General features: G+C 31.2%; 1 protein-coding gene and 2 long non-coding RNA genes across 10 annotated transcripts in view; 2 read left to right on the top strand and 1 right to left on the bottom strand.

Moving 5' to 3' along the window:
- Window positions 1-20,747, bottom strand: part of LOC111048543 (uncharacterized protein PFB0145c) — a 138,175-nt gene that overhangs the window by 60,544 nt on the left and 56,884 nt on the right. The window lies entirely within an intron of this gene.
- The window catches only part of LOC120350691, a 54,903-nt gene that overhangs the window by 23,552 nt on the left and 10,604 nt on the right, over window positions 1-20,747 (top strand). The window lies entirely within an intron of this gene.
- On the top strand, window positions 2,790-19,710 carry LOC120350692. The gene is made up of 2 exons (XR_005570993.1): window positions 2,790-2,829; window positions 19,554-19,710. It is a non-coding gene; the product is annotated as an uncharacterized LOC120350692 (long non-coding RNA).

Raw genomic sequence — 20,747 nt, forward strand, 5'->3', positions numbered from 1 at the left:
CTGTGTAATCACTTGTCTGCTGATTTATGATGAATAATTCTATAGTCTGATTTTTACTCTAATATTGGCGTATGAAGGAGGCTCCCTTTACCTTTTCTATTATCCTTGAAATGCAAAATTTCCAAAAACCTTGTATATACGTCGACGCGCAATTTTTAAAAAGGAATATACCTGTCAAATTTCATGAAAATCTATTACCGCGTTTCTCTGTAAATGCGCAACATAAAAACATTTAAACATTAAGAAAAATGCCAAACCGTCCACTTGAATCTTGGACCTCACTTCGCTCGGTCAATAATATTGGTTTCGACAAAAGATAGTCCTGATTTTAATAGTGCAAGCAGTATTGACATAAAAAAATTGACAATAAAAATTCTGAGTTCAAATCTCCCGGGCTTGCTGAGTCTACGACAACCTACGTGATTGGAACACGTTCGACGTTCCCAACTGGCGATGTGGGAGAGGGGCGCAGAGTGTTAGAAGAATGTATTTCTTGTATGTTTTTCTCTCTTGTCAACAGCTATAGAAAAAGCCACTTCACTCACTTTGTCAAAGGACCTTCTCATCAATTTCATTGTCCCAGCAAATTCCTTACTTGGTCTTCTGTCCCCATTATAACTCAATATGAATCCCTCTCACTCACTCTCGCTTACGCGCTGCCTGTAGCCTCTCACTCACTCTTTTCCACCCTCTCCAACACTTCTTCAACTGTCTTTCATTCTTTGTTCTGTGAATCTACACAAAGAGTCCACTGACTCATTGAACTATAAACATTATACAGTACATTACATTCTATAGTTTATAGTTTCATGCCCTGACTTCCAGAACAATTTACATCCCATCAACTATAAAAATTGCAGCACACTCACAACCCTTTGTAATTACTTCCATGTTATGTTTTATTTTCCTTATACATCATTTATTTTTGGAATCAGATTTTCCAATATTGATATATTCCCAATATCAGCCTAATATAGGCCTATATTTCATTTAACCTCAAAAAATCAATTTTCTTATCACACTATTGAATGAAAAAACTAGAAATAATTTTCAGTTGAACCTTACTTTGAAGCATTCCAAATCAATTATTCCAAATGATTTCGAATTTTTTTTCAAATGATTTCAATGTAGGTACTTAGAGAATAGGCCACGAAATCACTTTTAATGTAACAGAAATTAGTACGGTAGCCCAATTCTAGAACAACAACTAGAATTCATAAAGTTCCTTTTTTAAATACTTGAATGTATATTGTACGTAAATATACATACCGTGAATAATATAATATGTCAATTCTGGAAAGTATATTTCATGTAAATCATCAACTTTCAGTATACATTCAATTTATTAAGGAATATAGGTCATAAAATCGCTATGAAACAATGAAAAATCAGTAACACAACGGTTTTAGCCTTACTAAGATTGAAATTCATCAAGTTCTCTTTTTAAAATATTTATAATTTACGTACATTTACATAAATTATATGTCAATAATGAGACATATATTATATGTAAATGATTTACTTCGGTATACATTCAATTTATTGATGAATAGGCCATAAAATCGCTATATGAAACAATGAAAAATCAGTAATATAGCGTTTTTAGCCTTACTACAATTAAAATTAATCAATAATTTCTTTTTAAATAATCGTATCTATAATTTACGTGAATTTAAATAAATTATATGTCAATTATGAGACGTATATTATATGTAAATGATTTACTTCCAGTATACATTCAATTTATTGACAAATAGGCCATAAAATCGCTATATGAAACAATGAAAAATCAGTAACATAGTGTTTTTAGCCTTACTACAATTAAAATTAATCAATAATTTCTTTTTAAATAATCCTATCTATAATTTACGTGAATTTACATAAATTATATGTCAATTATGAGACATATATTATATGTAAATGATTTACTTTCAGTATACATATTGGTTCAATTTATTCACGAATAGGCCATGAAATTGCTATGGAACAATGAATAATGAGTAACACAACGGTTTTAGCCTTACTAAGATTAAAATTCATCAAGTTCTCTTTTTGAAAAATGTTGATATCCATAATGTAAGTGAATTTACATAAAATGTATGTCAATAATGAGACGTATATTATATGTAAATGATTAACTTCCAGTATACATTCAATTTATTGATGAATAGACCATGAAATTGTTATAGGAAACAATGAAAAATCAGTAGCATAGCGTTTTTAGCCTTACTACAATTAAAATTAATCAATAATTTCTTTTTAAATGATCGTATCTATAATTTACGTGAATTTACATAGATTATATGTTAATTATGAGACATATATTATATGTAAATGATTTACTTCCAGTATACATTCAATTTATTAAGAAATAGGAGCCATGAAATCACTTTTAATCAAACAAAAATTAGTAGCCCAATTGTTTTAGCTCAGCTACAACTTGAATTCATTATGTTCTTTTTTTGAATACTTGAATGTATATTGTACGTAAATATACATAAATAATATGTATTTCCTGTTAAGTATCCCAGGTAGCACACCTACGTGTTTCCAACGTTGAAATTTGGTTGTTGAGGTTGAATAACCGTTAGCGGTTGAATTTTTCAACGTTTTAAATGCAATGTTGTTTTCAACGGTTGATCTATCGTTGAAAACATGTTGAAAACGAGCTTCCAATTCCACCACTCACAGCGCTACAGTAGTCCTTACACAAAAACGGATCTATCAACGACGATCGACTGATCAACGCCATTTCATGTTTGAATTCTCATCACGTTAATGAAAGCTGTGAACTCTTTTAGAAGAGTCTACCTATTCCACTTTGACTTGGTAAGTTTATTTAATTTATTATTCTTATTTAAAAGATGAGATTGTTTGGTGATTTATTGTCTAAACTTCAAAACAAATATTGTGTGTTGAACATAATTATGTTTACATTTGAGGTTAGGGTTAGGTAAGTTATATTATGTTTTAAATTAGAGGGCTCTAATTTAATATAATTATTAAAAATTAATATAATACAATAAGCTTTGTTTTAAGTATTTTACATGTAGCCTACTACTTAACTTCCAAATAAATTACTATTACTTTGATTCCTGCACAAATATTTTCATTATGCTATCTATGTATTATTTTTGTCACAGGACTGCTTGTGTTGAGAAATTCCATCGAACTTAATATAATAACACTGAACTTAATATAATATAAATCACTTAACATCAAAGTGATTGCTTTTAACAAGTTCAGTAATTAACTCGGTGATCCAAGAAATTGAAAACGGGTGTCTGGAGTTCAGCTCATAAATATTAACATTTTCCAAAATATCGTCATTCCATGGTGACGAAATTTAGCTTAAACTTGTTCATTTTAAAATTAAATTTTCAATTAATTTATGCATGTTTACAACCCATATATGTCAAGGATATTTTTGATTAATTTCATTGTGATTTTAAACTTTTGGTCTAGGTTTACAAAATTTAGTAGGCCAATAAAAAATGGTTGAAATATCGGGATACAACTGTTTTTTTCATAAAACTAAGTATATACCTACAGTAACTATTAAATTTTACTCATAAATCTAAAAAATAAATTTTCTACCGATTTTATATAGAGCCTTATTTGTTTACTTCTATAGGCCTAATGAAAGAGGAGTATTTCAAGTTAAAATTCGTCTATGCTACAAAATTTGGAAACCCAATATTCTTACTTTATTCTTAGTTCTTTTGAATGTTTGAATGAACAGCTGGCGTGACTTTCTCGTCTGACTATTGTATAGTAATGGACTATTTTTATCTAAAAAACAGTCATCACCTCGCCTTGTGATTCAAAATATCAATGTGTATAACAAAATATCAAATAATGTATAACATTATTAGATGTGCACTTGAGAAAAATTTCTGTACTTGTTGTTAAAAGCAATTCCCTTTTAACCATGCAACATCTGTTGTGCCAAAGAAGATAATTTTGAATAAAATTAAGAATTTAGAAATAGGCCGACACATCTAGAAAATACCTGAGTCTATACCTAATTCATGCAGGTGAACGGGCTAGAGTCAAGAAAACTTCAATTAATCTTGCCATGCCTGATTTAATAGGTTTATACTATAGAATAACACTACAATTTGAAATAATAGAAAAATACAAACAGCTTCAATAAACATTGGCAGCTAAAATCGAACAACAGAAACAACAATATCATGTTACTTTGTTGACATTCTTCATCTGATTCGGGGGCGCATTACTATCCCCGTTTAGATAGCAATACGTCACAAAACCAAACAAGATCAGTCATAAAATAACCAATCAATTTCAACATGAATTACTCAAGAAAGAAAAAAACCCGTTGAACCCAAATTTCGTCGATAGTAACCCATATAACCCATTTCATAATAATTTTGAATCCCCACTTTTTATTGACATTCTCGAATGAACCTTTGTTTCACTACACTGCACTTTCGTTGGTTTGTACGTTGCTTTATCGTCGGGGTTACAGTACCTTGTTTTTGGCGGTGAGCTTTTACCGGTTGAATTTGGCTTGACGGCGACGTCCTCTTACGTCCCTAGACCTGTCGTCTGAACGGGTGTCTTGAAGCGGTTTTACATAAAGTTGCGGAACCAAAGGGGTGGTAGTACAAGAAGTTGGTTTGGGGACACACATGAACCGCTGTAAATAAATGTATTACAGCATTAATTTCTAACTCTTCCTACAATTCATCAAAAGCTAAAACAGGAGTTTATTCTGTTATTTAATTTAGATTTTATCTTGACGTTCTGATTTCCTTCTCAAAATTTAACAGATTTAAAACAAATTTACTTGCCAGAGTGTCATTAATCTACAATGCAACTTTATGAAAACACTCGTAATAAATTAATATAATGCTTTTAGAAAAATGAATACTTCATTAATTATGATGTTAACTTTTATGATATTTTTCGTTTGGTTTGCAAAATCAAATATAATTTTTCATATAGTAGCTCGGCTAGTATTGTTGGAAACTTGTGCGCTAGCCAACATTTATTTTATTTATTAATTATGAACTTTAGGACGCAATCCAAGTGTAAATAACGGGCATTTGCCCAAAACTGCTCAGAACCTTAATTAAAAATGAACATTCCAGAGTTTATGATTTGATTTACCTACAAATACAAGTCCACAAACTAGTATCAACTGAAATTATGAATTTATCACCTAATAAAACAAGACACTTTATAACACAATAAAAGAAAAAAATATTAAAATTTGAACATTCATTAATATTAATTTCCTGGAGAAGAAAAACTTTCTTCTTCATCTATTAAGATTTCTATCATAAAAAATTTACTAAATCATTCGAAAGCCTTAATGACATAAGAAAACAGAGTCTGAAAAATATAAATTATAAAATGTCATAAACTCAATATGAACATAATCTTAAAAATTTCATTCCAATTTAAATGCTATCTTCCTGACTTTCAGCAATACTCTACGATAATATATCTCCAGAAACAATAACTCAAATGTAACGTAACTGAAAACTTTCTATACTTCTGTAGAAAAAAAATTTATAATTATCTTCCATCACTAATAAAATCAAAAGGATTATTCTCAATCAATGTTATTAACTTGAAAAATAACAGGCTTAATTAATTCAATACTCTTATGGAAGTTTCAATCAATTCAATTCCCTAAATTATATTTTAACCTTATTTTACGTACCTTAGCAGTTATTTGAAGAAACAATTATTCGTACATGATGAAGAAACACAATTAAACCTTTCAGGACATGGCGCTACTAGAAAATTTAAACTTTAATAAAAATAAAACTAGCTCCTACATTAACTAATGAAATACTTGTAAACCTGCCCAAAAAGGGCGATACATAATGACTACATCTTTACTCTCGTAGTGCTCCTAGCAAAGTGTCCTCCGGAACGTAATCTGGTCTGTCGGCTGGGGAATCGCCCCACTACTGTATTTAGAAACAGGTCTCCTATTGGGCGAATGGAATCAATTTGACCAATCGTCGCGTGGCTTCTACAGCCTTTGGACCAAATAGTAACTGCAAAATCGGTGGTTTGTTATAATTTCAAAGCTTGCTGTTTTCCAACTTATCGCATTTTATGTCGCGACAAGAAGGCTAAGTTTTAGAGATAATTCTATAATCTACATTCCTCGACGACTCGGAGCCACAATTTTTAAATATCTATCATGGGAAACTCGAAGTCATGGCCGGTCATAATAGAGAGAGAAAATAATTTATTTCGCTAACTCACTTACAATAATGGCTCTAGTCTATTGCGTATTAAATTTACTATTATAACTAGGGAAAAGGCCTGAATTAAAGAGAGTGCCCGGCACACTCCCCTTCCTTCCGGTGTGAAACACGCAAAAAGAAATCTAATCAGGATATGTTACCATAGAGGCATTCTGTATGATTTGGAGAGTCGAATTTCTGGATTGATAGTAGGATCCAATTTGAAGCGGGCCCTCTTCAAAAGAAATCTCTTTAATCATTCCGAAATTCAGCAAAATGTATATCTAATTGAGATTTGTGGCAAGAGTCTTTAAAACTGTGGCAAGAGTCAGGACAAAACAATATGGGCGTGTCCACCTTTTAAGTAGACACTAAAGACGGACCGAGTATAATAATCTTGAATACTTCAATCACTTTATTGAGTCCCTGGTTATTTTCTTGGCAAACTCTAACAAGGGAAAACGTTTAAAAGACATCATAGTTTTAATTGGTTCTATGTTACTCTGCTGTTGTAAAATATGAAGTACGTTTGATCATAATAGTAAAGGATGAAACTTTTTCACTCAGCTGAATGTATTGAAATCTAACTATCATTACTATATAGTTGAGAGTGCAATATATTTTTAACAATATAAAGCAATTCAGTAGGCAATACTATTCTACATCGACTACGATTCAAAGGTAATAATGGTTGAAACTGCAACGCTAGCGAGCCATCGGAGAGCAATGACACACGCTTGATGTACATTCCGTAGCTATGAAAATTTCTATCCATTATTGTATTCCAGCAGGAAATCTCTATCACTGAATTGTATTAAAGTGAACTAAAACGGAATCAGTTGAACTGAATAAACCTATGATAAGATTATAATTGTATTAATCACGGAAGGTAAACTAATAAAGAATAGGGATATCAACAAAATAATATGAAATATAAAGCGAATAGAATATAAAATATGAGGCCTTAGACATTATTCTTATTATTTTATGAATGGAATATATTTTATCTATATGTACTAACTCCTAACTATGTGAATGTATAATCCTTAACTATGAATGGATGAGTATTAAGCTATTGAAAATGGGTATAGTATAGAATATTATGATAAATCGTCTTATGCTAAATAACTTATTATTATTATTATTATTAGAGACATCATTTACATACATAGTATTATGACTGTTGATGACTTCAAAAATTGATCATCACCCGATTTACCAAACAATCAATTATCTACTACCGTGAGAAAACTGTACAATAATTTCAATTACCGCGAGTATGCAGCCGTGCATGAAATAAAATTAAACCTAATTCACCTACCTAAATATATTTAATATTACGAAGTTAATAACATAATTTAATGACTAATCTAGTTGCGCAAGTTATTTACATTCCGGAATTTCTTCTATATACTTTATATTGTCACGTAACAAAATCTTTGACTAACCCTTCCTGAACCCGTAATGAATCCTTCTAACAAATACGGTAAATATCTTTATCATAACTCCTTTTTCTCTTTTCTCCTTCTCATTCATTAGGAATCATCTCGTTGAGTGTATAGAGACAAGGCTATAGAGTGGCGCCATACTCACAAAAACCTATCCAATTATAACTCACGACAAAAAATCTTGCCTTCAATAGACTGATCTGTTTCCTATTTTTTTCTGATCTGTTTCGGATATTTTTCAACATGACTCAAGCGTGATTTTGCATTATAATATTCCAGTAGGAAACCTTCACCACAGAACGTTAGTCAAAACAAAACTATGATATCGGGTGCCAGGCTTTAATCGACAATAATAATTCTGTATTTCACTTCTCACTAGAGTACGTGACATTTTCTCTAAACACTGGAAGCATAGGCTACTATTACACCATTACTGATTTACAAGTGCACTGACATTTCCAACCTTACTGGAGCCTCACATATTTCTCAACAATAAACTTCATATCCAACTAGTTTCAATTACTCTACTAGCTCTCAAAACATCCCAACTTGGAGAACTTGATTGCAATTTTACTATTCATCATTAAAAAATTTATCATTTCATTAAAGATTTTCCTATTTTTTTTTTATTTATTAATACCTTTTGACTACTTATCTCTAAAGGGTCCTACTACTGTTAATTACCTCAATTTAATTTTCCCAACAAAAATTCTATTTCCTTTTTGACACGAATTTTCCTACATATTTCTACTTTCATATCCCCAATTAACCTTTTAATCAACCTTTCAACTCTCAACTACAGGATAATTTAAACTCATTCTTAACTCAAGAGATTTTTTCCCTTTTCATTTCAAATTCAACTAGAAGAATTTCACTGCTAATTTTATTTTAATTTAACCCGTTCAGTACTGTTCCAATATTTATTTCTACTTTCACTAATAACCATTTTAACATTACCTAGGTACTCGAAAAAGTTTCTCTGTTATTTTATTTGTATACCTTAACTAATCACTTTAAATATTCATTGTCTAAAACTTTCAGTTTTCGTTACCATACCAAATTTCTAAGCAACTTTAAACTCAATAATACCCCTTTTTTTTACTAATTATTACTTGTGTTTTTGCGGCTGACTTTCCTACCAAACATTAACGAACCTTTTGACTGGGCTTCCCTAAACTGCATTACGCTGATTGTTTTCCTTACAATCACTACGAAGACTCACTAAATATTCTAGATTTCGGTTTACGTTATTCTACTGACGAGCCCCATAACTCTCGAATGAACCAGACCGTTTACTAGATACAAAAAATCTCAGCTCACACCATCTTCGGTGCCTTTCGCTAAAATTATACAATTCCACCGTACAAATTTGCAAGGTTAGTCACAGCTAAATTCCTTGATTTGTTACATGGACAACTTTCGGGCAGTGCTCCGTTCTCTCTGGACACGGACCTACACTCGCGCCGATTACCTAAATTCAACAACAACACACATAGGCAGGACATCCCCGTGTCCTCCTCTAAATCTTGAGTCTCAACTAAACAAAAAAAAAATTCCCCACAGTCTACAGGAAACGTTACCAACACAACGGATCTTTACACTATCACTACGCATGCCTACCGCAAAAATCACACCCTAAAAAAAATATTTCCAATAATAAAACTGATTCACCTTTTCGAGAATAAACATTACTGATAAAGGGACTTAACAACCTCATCTCAATCAACTTATTTTTATACAAATTCCCAAGGATTTGATCATCGTTTCAACTTTAATCTACAATATCTAATTATTCAGTTTAAACATCTCAAGGCCAAAACTACTCATCAACTTTTCAAAACTACATATCAACAATAACTAATAAAACAGTTTCCTATTTATTCTCTGATTACCTTCGATCTACCTAGACTTATCAAAAAAATTTTCTATTTTCCTCAAACATTCTCCCATAATAATTTCCCAATTTTCCTAATTTACTTGGGTTGACCTTTAAAATCTCAATATTCACTTTCACTACTACTATAATGATATTCCACTACCAGACGTGAGACCAGAATACGTACGTTGACATTACAATAATTTCTATCATCATTCACGGAATTACAGAATGCAAAAAATTTATTCAGCACTTAAAATCAGTAGTTTTTCACCTATGCTAGTTTCTTCTACTAATTTCTATTCTACCGTTAAACCTTTAATTTCTCAAAAAATCAATTTCAATATCAAGTTTTAGAATACTTTCAACTTGAGCTTCAATGATACCTAACTTTATCTTTAAGCACTTCAAAAGATTATCATTTTAATGGTTTAACATAACTGAATAACTTTCCTGTTTCATCTACAATTATTTAAACTTCAGAAAAATTGGAGTAGCAACAATAAATTATTCATTCAACTCCAAACCCAAAATATTGACAGTTAACACGTTCACAGAATGAATTATTAAGTATAGACTCAGAAAAATTGATCTAGTATTATTAGAGTAAGTTATGAAAAATTTAATTTTTTAGAAAATTTGAATTCCAGAGATTTAAATATCTCTAGACAGAGATTAAATATCTCTAGTGCGCAGTTGTGTGCCAAAGAAGATAATTTTGAATAAAATTAAGAATTTAGAAATAGGCCGACACATCTAGAAAATACCTGAGTCTATACCTAATTCATGCAGGTGAACGGGCTAGAGTCAAGAAAACTTCAATTAATCTTGCCATGCCTGATTTAATAGGTTTATACTATAGAATAACACTACAATTTGAAATAATAGAAAAATACAAACAGCTTCAATAAACATTGGCAGCTAAAATCGAACAACAGAAACAACAATATCATGTTACTTTGTTGACATTCTTCAATCGCCCCACTACTGTATTTAGAAACAGGTCTCCTATTGGGCGAATGGAATCAATTTGACCAATCGTCGCGTGGCTTCTACAGCCTTTGGACCAAATAGTAACTGCAAAATCGGTGGTTTGTTATAATTTCAAAGCTTGCTGTTTTCCAACTTATCGCATTTTATGTCGCGACAAGAAGGCTAAGTTTTAGAGATAATTCTATAATCTACATTCCTCGACGACTCGGAGCCACAATTTTTAAATATCTATCATGGGAAACTCGAAGTCATGGCCGGTCATAATAGAGAGAGAAAATAATTTATTTCGCTAACTCACTTACAATAATGGCTCTAGTCTATTGCGTATTAAATTTACTATTATAACTAGGGAAAAGGCCTGAATTAAAGAGAGTGCCCGGCACACTCCCCTTCCTTCCGGTGTGAAACACGCAAAAAGAAATCTAATCAGGATATGTTACCATAGAGGCATTCTGTATGATTTGGAGAGTCGAATTTCTGGATTGATAGTAGGATCCAATTTGAAGCGGGCCCTCTTCAAAAGAAATCTCTTTAATCATTCCGAAATTCAGCAAAATGTATATCTAATTGAGATTTGTGGCAAGAGTCTTTAAAACTGTGGCAAGAGTCAGGACAAAACAATATGGGCGTGTCCACCTTTTAAGTAGACACTAAAGACGGACCGAGTATAATAATCTTGAATACTTCAATCACTTTATTGAGTCCCTGGTTATTTTCTTGGCAAACTCTAACAAGGGAAAACGTTTAAAAGACATCATAGTTTTAATTGGTTCTATGTTACTCTGCTGTTGTAAAATATGAAGTACGTTTGATCATAATAGTAAAGGATGAAACTTTTTCACTCAGCTGAATGTATTGAAATCTAACTATCATTACTATAGAGTTGAGAGTGCAATATATTTTTAACAATATAAAGCAATTCAGTAGGCAATACTATTCTACATCGACTACGATTCAAAGATAATAATGGTTGAAACTGCAACGCTAGCGAGCCATCGGAGAGCAATGACACACGCTTGATGTACATTCCGTAGCTATGAAAATTTCTATCCATTATTGTATTCCAGCAGGAAATCTCTATCACTGAATTGTATTAAAGTGAACTAAAACGGAATCAGTTGAACTGAATAAACCTATGATAAGATTATAATTGTATTAATCACGGAAGGTAAACTAATAAAGAATAGGGATATCAACAAAATAATATGAAATATAAAGCGAATAGAATATAAAATATGAGGCCTTAGACATTATTCTTATTATTTTATGAATGGGAATATATTTTATCTATATGTACTAACTCCTAACTATGTGAATGTATAATCCTTAACTATGAATGGATGAGTATTAAGCTATTGAAAATGGGTATAGTATAGAATATTATGATAAATCGTCTTATGCTAAATAACTTATTATTATTATTATTATTAGAGACATCATTTACATACATAGTATTATGACTGTTGATGACTTCAAAAATTGATCATCACCCGATTTACCAAACAATCATTATCTACTACCGTGAGAAAACTGTACAATAATTTCAATTACCGCGAGTATGCAGCCGTGCATGAAATAAAATTAAACCTAATTCACCTACCTAAATATATTTAATATTACGAAGTTAATAACATAATTTAATGACTAATCTAGTTGCGCAAGTTATTTACATTCCGGAATTTCTTCTATATACTTTATATTGTCACGTAACAAAATCTTTGACTAACCCTTCCTGAACCCGTAATGAATCCTTCTAACAAATACGGTAAATATCTTTATCATAACTCCTTTTTCTCTTTTCTCCTTCTCATTCATTAGGAATCATCTCGTTGAGTGTATAGAGACAAGGCTATAGAGTGGCGCCATACTCACAAAAACCTATCCAATTATAACTCACGACAAAAAATCTTGCCTTCAATAGACTGATCTGTTTCCTATTTTTTTCTGATCTGTTTCGGATATTTTTCAACATGACTCAAGCGTGATTTTGCATTATAATATTCCAGTAGGAAACCTTCACCACAGAACGTTAGTCAAAACAAAACTATGATATCGGGTGCCAGGCTTTAATCGACAATAATAATTCTGTATTTCACTTCTCACTAGAGTACGTGACATTTTCTCTAAACACTGGAAGCATAGGCTACTATTACACCATTACTGATTTACAAGTGCACTGACATTTCCAACCTTACTGGAGCCTCACATATTTCTCAACAATAAACTTCATATCCAACTAGTTTCAATTACTCTACTAGCTCTCAAAACATCCCAACTTGGAGAACTTGATTGCAATTTTACTATTCATCATTAAAAAATTTATCATTTCATTAAAGATTTTCCTATTTTTTTTTTATTTATTAATACCTTTTGACTACTTATCTCTAAAGGGTCCTACTACTGTTAATTACCTCAATTTAATTTTCCCAACAAAAATTCTATTTCCTTTTTGACACGAATTTTCCTACATATTTCTACTTTCATATCCCCAATTAACCTTTTAATCAACCTTTCAACTCTCAACTACAGGATAATTTAAACTCATTCTTAACTCAAGAGATTTTTTCCCTTTTCATTTCAAATTCAACTAGAAGAATTTCACTGCTAATTTTATTTTAATTTAACCCGTTCAGTACTGTTCCAATATTTATTTCTACTTTCACTAATAACCATTTTAACATTACCTAGGTACTCGAAAAAGTTTCTCTGTTATTTTATTTGTATACCTTAACTAATCACTTTAAATATTCATTGTCTAAAACTTTCAGTTTTCGTTACCATACCAAATTTCTAAGCAACTTTAAACTCAATAATACCCCTTTTTTTTACTAATTATTACTTGTGTTTTTGCGGCTGACTTTCCTACCAAACATTAACGAACCTTTTGACTGGGCTTCCCTAAACTGCATTACGCTGATTGTTTTCCTTACAATCACTACGAAGACTCACTAAATATTCTAGATTTCGGTTTACGTTATTCTACTGACGAGCCCCATAACTCTCGAATGAACCAGACCGTTTACTAGATACAAAAAATCTCAGCTCACACCATCTTCGGTGCCTTTCGCTAAAATTATACAATTCCACCGTACAAATTTGCAAGGTTAGTCACAGCTAAATTCCTTGATTTGTTACATGGACAACTTTCGGGCAGTGCTCCGTTCTCTCTGGACACGGACCTACACTCGCGCCGATTACCTAAATTCAACAACAACACACATAGGCAGGACATCCCCGTGTCCTCCTCTAAATCTTGAGTCTCAACTAAACAAAAAAAAAATTCCCCACAGTCTACAGGAAACGTTACCAACACAACGGATCTTTACACTATCACTACGCATGCCTACCGCAAAAATCACACCCTAAAAAAAAATATTTCCAATAATAAAACTGATTCACCTTTTCGAGAATAAACATTACTGATAAAGGGACTTAACAACCTCATCTCAATCAACTTATTTTTATACAAATTCCCAAGGATTTGATCATCGTTTCAACTTTAATCTACAATATCTAATTATTCAGTTTAAACATCTCAAGGCCAAAACTACTCATCAACTTTTCAAAACTACATATCAACAATAACTAATAAAACAGTTTCCTATTTATTCTCTGATTACCTTCGATCTACCTAGACTTATCAAAAAAATTTTCTATTTTCCTCAAACATTCTCCCATAATAATTTCCCAATTTTCCTAATTTACTTGGGTTGACCTTTAAAATCTCAATATTCACTTTCACTACTACTATAATGATATTCCACTACCAGACGTGAGACCAGAATACGTACGTTGACATTACAATAATTTCTATCATCATTCACGGAATTACAGAATGCAAAAAATTTATTCAGCACTTAAAATCAGTAGTTTTTCACCTATGCTAGTTTCTTCTACTAATTTCTATTCTACCGTTAAACCTTTAATTTCTCAAAAAATCAATTTCAATATCAAGTTTTAGAATACTTTCAACTTGAGCTTCAATGATACCTAACTTTATCTTTAAGCACTTCAAAAGATTATCATTTTAATGGTTTAACATAACTGAATAACTTTCCTGTTTCATCTACAATTATTTAAACTTCAGAAAAATTGGAGTAGCAACAATAAATTATTCATTCAACTCCAAACCCAAAATATTGACAGTTAACACGTTCACAGAATGAATTATTAAGTATAGACTCAGAAAAATTGATCTAGTATTATTAGAGTAAGTTATGAAAAATTTAATTTTTTAGAAAATTTGAATTCCAGAGATTTAAATATCTCTAGACAGAGATTAAATATCTCTAGTGCGCAGTTGTGTGCCAAAGAAGATAATTTTGAATAAAATTAAGAATTTAGAAATAGGCCGACACATCTAGAAAATACCTATTAAATCAGGCATGGCAAGATTAATTGAAGTTTTCTTGACTCTAGCCCGTTCACCTGCATGAATTAGGTATAGACTCAGGTATTTTCTAGATGTGTCGGCCTATTTCTAAATTCTTAATTTTATTCAAAATTATCTTCTTTGGCACACAACTGCGCACTAGAGATATTTAATCTCTGTCTAGAGATATTTAAATCTCTGGAATTCAAATTTTCTAAAAAATTAAATTTTTCATAACTTACTCTAATAATACTAGATCAATTTTTCTGAGTCTATACTTAATAATTCATTCTGTGAACGTGTTAACTGTCAATATTTGGGTTTGGAGTTGAATGAATAATTTATTGTTGCTACTCCAATTTTTCTGAAGTTTAAATAATTGTAGATGAAACAGGAAAGTTATTCAGTTATGTTAAACCATTAAAATGATAATCTTTTGAAGTGCTTAAAGATAAAGTTAGGTATCATTGAAGCTCAAGTTGAAAGTATTCTAAAACTTGATATTGAAATTGATTTTTTGAGAAATTAAAGGTTTAACGGTAGAATAGAAATTAGTAGAAGAAACTAGCATAGGTGAAAAACTACTGATTTTAAGTGCTGAATAAATTTTTTGCATTCTGTAATTCCGTGAATGATGATAGAAATTATTGTAATGTCAACGTACGTATTCTGGTCTCACGTCTGGTAGTGGAATATCATTATAGTAGTAGTGAAAGTGAATATTGAGATTTTAAAGGTCAACCCAAGTAAATTAGGAAAATTGGGAAATTATTATGGGAGAATGTTTGAGGAAAATAGAAAATTTTTTTGATAAGTCTAGGTAGATCGAAGGTAATCAGAGAATAAATAGGAAACTGTTTTATTAGTTATTGTTGATATGTAGTTTTGAAAAGTTGATGAGTAGTTTTGGCCTTGAGATGTTTAAACTGAATAATTAGATATTGTAGATTAAAGTTGAAACGATGATCAAATCCTTGGGAATTTGTATAAAAATAAGTTGATTGAGATGAGGTTGTTAAGTCCCTTTATCAGTAATGTTTATTCTCGAAAAGGTGAATCAGTTTTATTATTGGAAATATTTTTTTTTAGGGTGTGATTTTTGCGGTAGGCATGCGTAGTGATAGTGTAAAGATCCGTTGTGTTGGTAACGTTTCCTGTAGACTGTGGGGAATTTTTTTTTTGTTTAGTTGAGACTCAAGATTTAGAGGAGGACACGGGGATGTCCTGCCTATGTGTGTTGTTGTTGAATTTAGGTAATCGGCGCGAGTGTAGGTCCGTGTCCAGAGAGAACGGAGCACTGCCCGAAAGTTGTCCATGTAACAAATCAAGGAATTTAGCTGTGACTAACCTTGCAAATTTGTACGGTGGAATTGTATAATTTTAGCGAAAGGCACCGAAGATGGTGTGAGCTGAGATTTTTTGTATCTAGTAAACGGTCTGGTTCATTCGAGAGTTATGGGGCTCGTCAGTAGAATAACGTAAACCGAAATCTAGAATATTTAGTGAGTCTTCGTAGTGATTGTAAGGAAAACAATCAGCGTAATGCAGTTTAGGGAAGCCCAGTCAAAAGGTTCGTTAATGTTTGGTAGGAAAGTCAGCCGCAAAAACACAAGTAATAATTAGTAAAAAAAAGGGGTATTATTGAGTTTAAAGTTGCTTAGAAATTTGGTATGGTAACGAAAACTGAAAGTTTTAGACAATGAATATTTAAAGTGATTAGTTAAGGTATACAAATAAAATAACAGAGAAACTTTTTCGAGTACCTAGGTAATGTTAAAATGGTTATTAGTGAAAGTAGAAATAAATATTGGAACAGTACTGAACGGGTTAAATTAAAATAAAATTAGCAGTGAAATTCTTCTAGTTGAATTTGAAATGAAAAGGGAAAAAATCTCTTGAGTTAAGAATGAGTTTAAATTATCCTGTAGTTGAGAGTTGAAAGGTTGATTAAAAGGTTAATTGGGGATATGAAAGTAGAAATATGTAGGAAAATTCGTGTCAAAAAGGAAATAGAATTTTTGTTGGGAAAATTAAATTGAGGTAATTAACAGTAGTAGGACCCTTTAGAGATAAGTAGTCAAAAGGTATTAATAAATAAAAAAAAAATAGGAAAATCTTTAATGAAATGATAAATTTTTTAATGATGAATAGTAAAATTGCAATCAAGTTCTCCAAGTTGGGATGTTTTGAGAGCTAGTAGAGTAATTGAAACTAGTTGGATATGAAGTTTATTGTTGAGAAATATGTGAGGCTCCAGTAAGGTTGGAAATGTCAGTGCACTTGTAAATCAGTAATGGTGTAATAGTAGCCTATGCTTCCAGTGTTTAGAGAAAATGTCACGTACTCTAGTGAGAAGTGAAATACAGAATTATTATTGTCGATTAAAGCCTGGCACCCGATATCATAGTTTTGTTTTGACTAACGTTCTGTGGTGAAGGTTTCCTACTGGAATATTATAATGCAAAATCACGCTTGAGTCATGTTGAAAAATATCCGAAACAGATCAGAAAAAAATAGGAAACAGATCAGTCTATTGAAGGCAAGATTTTTTGTCGTGAGTTATAATTGGATAGGTTTTTGTGAGTATGGCGCCACTCTATAGCCTTGTCTCTATACACTCAACGAGATGATTCCTAATGAATGAGAAGGAGAAAAGAGAAAAAGGAGTTATGATAAAGATATTTACCGTATTTGTTAGAAGGATTCATTACGGGTTCAGGAAGGGTTAGTCAAAGATTTTGTTACGTGACAATATAAAGTATATAGAAGAAATTCCGGAATGTAAATAACTTGCGCAACTAGATTAGTCATTAAATTATGTTATTAACTTCGTAATATTAAATATATTTAGGTAGGTGAATTAGGTTTAATTTTATTTCATGCACGGCTGCATACTCGCGGTAATTGAAATTATTGTACAGTTTTCTCACGGTAGTAGATAATTGATTGTTTGGTAAATCGGGTGATGATCAATTTTTGAAGTCATCAACAGTCATAATACTATGTATGTAAATGATGTCTCTAATAATAATAATAATAATAATAAGTTATTTAGCATAAGACGATTTATCATAATATTCTATACTATACCCATTTTCAATAGCTTAATACTCATCCATTCATAGTAAGGATTATACATTCACATAGTTAGGAGTTAGTACATATAGATAAAATATATTCCCATTCATAAAATAATAAGAATAATGTCTAAGGCCTCATATTTTATATTCTATTCGCTTTATATTTCATATTATTTTGTTGATATCCCTATTCTTTATTAGTTTACCTTCCGTGATTAATACAATTATAATCTTATCATAGGTTTATTCAGTTCAACTGATTCCGTTTTAGTTCACTTTAATACAATTCAGTGATAGAGATTTCCTGCTGGAATACAATAATGGATAGAAATTTTCATAGCTACGGAATGTACATCAAGCGTGTGTCATTGCTCTCCGATGGCTCGCTAGCGTTGCAGTTTCAACCATTATTATCTTTGAATCGTAGTCGATGTAGAATAGTATTGCCTACTGAATTGCTTTATATTGTTAAAAATATATTGCACTCTCAACTCTATAGTAATGATAGTTAGATTTCAATACATTCAGCTGAGTGAAAAAGTTTCATCCTTTACTATTATGATCAAACGTACTTCATATTTTACAACAGCAGAGTAACATAGAACCAATTAAAACTATGATGTCTTTTAAACGTTTTCCCTTGTTAGAGTTTGCCAAGAAAATAACCAGGGACTCAATAAAGTGATTGAAGTATTCAAGATTATTATACTCGGTCCGTCTTTAGTGTCTACTTAAAAGGTGGACACGCCCATATTGTTTTGTCCTGACTCTTGCCACAGTTTTAAAGACTCTTGCCACAAATCTCAATTAGATATACATTTTGCTGAATTTCGGAATGATTAAAGAGATTTCTTTTGAAGAGGGCCCGCTTCAAATTGGATCCTACTATCAATCCAGAAATTCGACTCTCCAAATCATACAGAATGCCTCTATGGTAACATATCCTGATTAGATTTCTTTTTGCGTGTTTCACACCGGAAGGAAGGGGAGTGTGCCGGGCACTCTCTTTAATTCAGGCCTTTTCCCTAGTTATAATAGTAAATTTAATACGCAATAGACTAGAGCCATTATTGTAAGTGAGTTAGCGAAATAAATTATTTTCTCTCTCTATTATGACCGGCCATGACTTCGAGTTTCCCATGATAGATATTAAAAATTGTGGCTCCGAGTCGTCGAGGAATGTAGATTATAGAATTATCTCTAAAACTTAGCATTTTATGTCGCGACAAGAAGGCTAAGTTTTAGAGATAATTCTATAATCTACATTCCTCGACGACTCGGAGCCACAATTTTTAAATATCTATCATGGGAAACTCGAAGTCATGGCCGGTCATAATAGAGAGAGAAAATAATTTATTTCGCTAACTCACTTACAATAATGGCTCTAGTCTATTGCGTATTAAATTTACTATTATAACTAGGGAAAAGGCCTGAATTAAAGAGAGTGCCCGGCACACTGTATCAAATAATAACTCCTATGTGGTGGCAAAATTTCATCTGCCTTCATATTATAGAATTTCTTATTAAAATTTATATTACCTTATGTTTCAGATTCTATCAAAAAATCTTGTGGGTCGACTGTGGGCATTGAGACCCAAATTGAAGATGCTATTAAGGATTGGCTAAAATATGCGACAGTCAGAGTATTTTCAGTGGAGAAAAAAACAATCTAATTTCGTCGGTAATTAAAAAGTATTATGAAATGAAAGTGGAAAGTTATTTTGAAAGTCCCTTTCTATTAGAACACTGTAATAAAATATTTGTTTCTCTATTGCATAAATCACAAACTATCATCATACCTGAAAACTAAAATGTAGGCGGGTTTATATGATGCCAATTGACAAGACAATAATATTGTCTTCTGAAATTTATAGCTGGTGTATAATTTCATCAATTGAATCTTTTAATTCTAGAACCATCATCTAGGCATAGCTAAATAAAAACTAATTGACAATTATTATTGTTTTGCCAATTGGCATAGTTTAAACCTGGCATAAATGTCAAGTAAAAATTTAGATGATCTATATTATTTGCTAGAAAGAATTGAGCTATTTTTGCTCACCACAGATAAAATTATCTAAATTTAAATTATTAAAATATAAAATTATTTAAATTTAATTATCTAAAATTATCATACTAAAAATTTAAGATTTTCAAACAACTGCTGAATTCTTGAAATAATAGTTTTAATTTATGTTTCTTACAGACATAAAATGTTTTTGAGCTTGGCAGAGTATATTAAATTACCATGGTAATTTGGTTGTAACCATCTTAGTTCTTTAAACAACCTATCATCATACTATTTTTGTGGATCAAAATTGAAGTAATATGGAAATAGAAAGAAAAATAAAAATCTCAGTATCCTTTTTGAATGATGTGAATCATTTACTTTCAGTATACATTCATTTTATCGACGAATATGCCATAAAATCGCTTCAATTCAGTCAAATATCAGTGACACAGCCATTTAAGCTCAACTCCAACAGAAATTCATCAAGTTTTCAATCTTAAAATTTTCATGTATAATATATGTAAACTATACGTATTTTAAAATACTTGACATAGTTTACCAAGATTGACCTAAAAAATACGTATTATATACGTGGTGTGCTGACTGGGAACCTAGGCCTACACACAAATCTAATTTCTAGCTTAATCTACTTTTTGATTTATAAATTAGGTTAATGTGATTAATATTTAAAAACAAAATTAAAATTGCTTACCCGAACCATAACCAAAGTTAAC

Source organism: Nilaparvata lugens, chromosome 3, assembly GCF_014356525.2.
Source record: "Nilaparvata lugens isolate BPH chromosome 3, ASM1435652v1, whole genome shotgun sequence".
Classification (NCBI taxonomy): Eukaryota; Metazoa; Arthropoda; class Insecta; order Hemiptera; family Delphacidae; genus Nilaparvata; species Nilaparvata lugens.